At 37.2% G+C, this 5,120-nt stretch overlaps 1 pseudogene; it reads right to left on the reverse strand.

Moving 5' to 3' along the window:
* Positions 1-4,677: 4,677 nt before the first annotated feature.
* LOC115210087 lies at positions 4,678-4,796 on the reverse strand (annotated as a pseudogene).
* Between the last annotated feature and the right edge of the window lie 324 nt (positions 4,797-5,120).

Here is a 5,120-nt window from a genome sequence, read left to right on the forward strand (position 1 = left end):
ACCAACCCCTTCCTGTAGTACTCTGTGTTACTTTAAGTCAGCTGATTATCCATTGTTCTGCCGCGTTTATGCTACATATCCCAGGGTGAAGGCGGGGCGTCAGTCCTCATTTATCAGAAACATCTGGGCAAGTAGGTGATAGCATTCTCCCAGGCATACCCCTTCAAAACAAACACAAAAAAATTATAATACCCGATTACCTAAAAATAATTTACTTGTAGATACGCTAAATGTGTTTGAGCTGAAAAGAAAACCAATAATACCCAACGAATCTTACCGAAATCCAGCAGCACAATGATCATTGGGACATGATTTGACGGCTCACTTTGTATCCTAATCTCCATCAACTCTGGCATTCTCCTCTGATCGCTTTGTCCTCAAGTAGCATACTTCTGTACATTTTAGCGCCTTATTTCTATCCTTATGCAGACAACTCAAACCTGTAGTTCTCACTAATTTTGCTGCGAAAATGTTTAAGAGAAAACAATTCGATGGAGGTAGATAATATAGTTATTATTGTGTATGTATATATACATGCGTATATATAATGTAGTATTCACTTGATTAAAAACACTTAAAGTTGATGTTTCAGCCTAACCGCACCACCAAACACCAATTACTGAAGTCATAAATAGGATAAAAGAATAAATTATATCAATGAACAATCAAGAAATCTTTGAACAGTATAAATTGTTATGTGCAACTAAAATCCGGATTAAAAACAATTACTTTCAAATGTAAGTGATATATTATTTCCTAAATTTCAAAGTAATATATTTTATATTCACGTGATATTAAACTGGACAAAACACACACTTCCTATGATATAATTTATCAAAGACATCGAATGAAGCAAATCAAAGCGGTAAATCAAATAACTTGTTTTTCACTTCCTGAATGATATATATATATATATTCTAGAAAATTATCCTCCTTAGAACTTTTGCGCATAAAATTACTTTTCAAATCTCATTGTAATACTAAAACACGTTATATTCGGCTAAATGATCTATTACTACTATGAAAACTTTCATTCCCATTGACACTACCTATAAATGACTGAATTTAAATCAATAGAAAATTTATTTTAAATCGTGAACTCGTATCCTCATCTTCTCCACGTATGCCACACTTCTCCTTGTACGCTCCTCTTCTCTTCTTTACGGTCAAATAATTATACACCGTGCTGGTTTCTTGATGTCACTCAATACCAACAACAATTTTCAATAAACTAAAAACAGGCGATTCACGATTTGCATTAGGAGAAAGGGTGGTTAAAGTCTTCCCTTTCTTATTTCTTTACTGCTCAGAGAGGACAAACAAGAACAGATTAAACGGATTAAGTCGATAATATCGATCCCAGTGCGTAACTTGTACTTAGTTAATTGGCCCCGCAAGGATGAAAGACAAAGTCGACCTCGGCGGAATTTGAACTTAGAACGTAGCGTCAGACGAATACCTATTTCTTTACTACCCACAAGGGGTTACACACAGAGGGGACAAAGAAGGACAGACAAACGGATTAAGTCGATTACATCGACCCCAGTGCATAACTGGTACTTAGTTAAACCGATCTCGAAAGGATGAAAGGCAAAGTCGACTTCGGCGGATTTGAACTCAGAACGTAACGGCGGACGAAATACGGCTACGCATTTCGCCCGGCGTGCTAACGTTTCTGCCAGCTCTCGTCCCCATCATCTCACAATATATCATGTGTAACTTGTTCCCGTTTTTAATACTTAGTCTTAGTTAAGCGTATATCAGATCTGGTCCAGCATTTCTCTAATCAAATATATTCTTGACATGTCCACCGTCTATTCACCCATGATTTATCTTCTGTATGTTTACGTAATTCAAATACGTTTTATTTTAATATGAAAGAGATTTCTACTAAGTCGAAGAAGTATTTACATTCTCTCTCATACGTTGGTATATATTTATTTCTACATACTTATCAATTAATCTTTACTTGACGGCGGAATTTGAACTTAGAACGTAGCGTCAGACGAATACCTATTTCTTTACTACCCACACGGGGCTAAACACAGAGAGGACAAACAATGACAGACAAACAGATTAAGTCGATTATATCGACCCCAGTACGTAACTGGTACTTATTTAATCGACCCCGAAAAGATGAAAGGCAAAGTCGACCTCGGCGGAATTTGAACTCAGAACGTAGCGGGAGACGAAATACTGCTAAGCATTTCGTCCGGCGCGCTAGCGTTTCTGCCACCTTGCCGTCTTAAGTCCTCCCTTTCTAACTAACTCTGTCTTTCGATGCGCCTCCGCCCTTACTATTCTTCTAATGCTAGTGTTGTTCTATTACCAATATATATTTCCCGTTTTATATATAATTTATCTATCTTAATTATACATAAATGTGACGTTATACAATAAATCTTGTAGGGTGTATTTTTAAGAAAATTTAAGAGTGGACGATAAAGGAAAATAATATCTAAATATGTGAAACGATGTGGCATCGCCAAAACACAATATTATGAACTAATCGCCATTGATATTACATTATTTCATTCCCAGTACTTAATCTACGTTATGAAACATGGTTTACGTATCTAATTTTTTTTCCGTTCGATATAATTAAGAAATAATTACCTATCTCTCATTAGATATATATTCCTGTGTGAACTGCTCTGGCTGTTTTATATTATTTTCGGAAAAAACAAATCGATTGTTATAACTTCGGTAGTTTCATCTGCAGTTATTCATCATTTAAATACATAAGTGACGCAAGGTGAATGTTTGCTTAATTTGTAAGCAAATTTATTGAAAAAAGTATTGACTTGATTATATCTATTATCGCCGCAAGCAATTCTTTTTCCAGTATCTGTAAAGAAAATGTGTTGCTAAATTACTACAGCTTAAAATAAGAACTGTCCATTTAAACCTTGAAGCGCTCAAAGTGTTAATTTGTTGTATTTTTAATTAATATTTACACTTGCGTAAGCATTGCCATCAATTTCTTGCGTGGGTCATGACCTCTAGAAAATTATTTCAGCATCATTTATCCACTGTAATTCTACCTCGCTTGAATCTTCATTGCATTCAATAAGTAAATAAGTAAATAAATGAATAAATAAATAAATAAAACAATATAAGTTTATGCGGCAGTTGTTTCTAATCCATCTTGAATGTATTATTTTATCTTTTACTTGTATTGATCATTCGACTGTGGCCATGCTGGTGCAACACCTTGAGAAATGTTCGGACGAATGAATCTTATTTATTAAAAGCATGGTAGTTTTTTTCTATTGGTCTGTTCTGCAGAAACGCTATATTACGGAGATGTAAACACACAAGCACCGGCTGGCAAGCGATGCATGTGAAGGCAAATGCAGACGCAAAGACACACAAACTCATGCATATATATGCCCCCCCCACACACACACGCACATAGATATGTATATACATAGGTTTCTTTCAAATTTTGTTAGTCAAATCCATTTACAAGGCTTTGATTGGCCCGTGGGTATAGTAGAAGACACATAAGGCAGCGAGCTGGCAGAATCGTTCGCACGCCGGGCGAAATGCATAGCCGTATTTCGTCTGCCGTACGTGCTGAGTTCAAATTCCGCCGAGGTCGACTTTGCTTTTCATCCTTTCGTGGTCGATAAATTAAGTACCAGTTACGCATTGGGGTAGATGTAATCGACTTAATCCGTTTGTCTCTCCTTTTTGTTTGTCCTTGTTGTCAAGGATAAGGACCTTGTTGTCAAGGTTGTCCTTCTTGTTTATCCTCTCTGTATTTAGCCCCTTGTGTGTAGTAAAGAAATAGGTATTTCGTATGCCGTTACGCTCTGAGTTCAAATCCGCCGAGGTCGACTTTGCCTGTCATCCTTTCAGTTACGCACTGGGGTCGATGTAATCGACTTAATCACTTTGTCTGCCCTTGTTTGTCTCCTCTATGTTTAGCCCTTTTGTGGACAATAAAGAAGTAAGAAGACACATTCCTATGTTGCCACGCAGTGTGACTGAACCCGGAGCCATATTGCTGGGAAGCAAGCCTCCTGCCCCACAGCCACGCCTGCGCGTATGATCGTAGTATTTTATTATTATTTGGGAGTAAAGCACAGATTAAAATGAAAATTTGAATGTTTATGATATCTATCAACATAAATAAGACCTGAACGAATGAGGAAGCCTTTACGAACTTCCGACATGCTTAGAATTACAGTCATAACATCGCCATATTATACATCCAGTCCTGTAAAACCAAACAGAAATAGGAGTGATAAAATATATACTCTCTACTCTTTTACTTTTTTACTTGTTTCAGTCATTTGACTCGGCCATGCTGAAGCAACGCAATTTGTCGAGAAAATCTTTGTAAGCCTAGTACTTATACTATCGGTCTCTTTTTGCCGAACTGCTAAGTTACGGGGACATAAACCCACCAGCATCGTTTTTCAAGCGATGTTGAGGAGGGGGTCAAACACAGACACACAAACGCACACCCATATATATATACATATACATATATAAGCCGGGCTTCTTTCAGTTTCCGTCTACCAAATCCACTCACAAGTCTTTGGTCAGCCCGAAGCTATAGTAGAAGACACTTGCCCAAGGTGTCACGCAGTGGGACTGAACCTGGAATCATGTCGTTGGTAAGCAAGTTACTTACCACACAGCCACGCCTGCGCCAATAATGTGTGACGCTTACAGCACCTAGGTTTCCCAAGCAGTCACCAATCTAAGAACTAACTAGGCTCGACGCTGCTTAACTTCGGGGATCGAACTAGAACCGGTGCTTTCAACGTGATATGGCCGTAAGCGAATCTTAAAAAAAAATTTCGAAATATATTTCAAAATGTAATGGATTAATGTTGGATCGCAGATCTTTTGAATGGGGGCTGACTGTGAATACGCAACTATAACAATAATAACAACAGCAGGAAAAACAAGAAAAGACTCAGATGATGTACATGGGAATAAAGGGGAAGAAAAACCAACGGAAAACAATGTAATGTTGCAGTAGGCATGTTTTTTTTTTATTTTTTGTTCCAATGTACCAAATAGAAAGGAATGTAAAGATGGTAATGTAAAGTAATAAGAAGAAGACATGGGAAATTAGAAATATCAGTCGAATCAATCGTAAG

This window comes from Octopus sinensis, linkage group LG3 (assembly GCF_006345805.1).
Source record: "Octopus sinensis linkage group LG3, ASM634580v1, whole genome shotgun sequence".
NCBI lineage: Eukaryota > Metazoa > Mollusca > Cephalopoda > Octopoda > Octopodidae > Octopus > Octopus sinensis.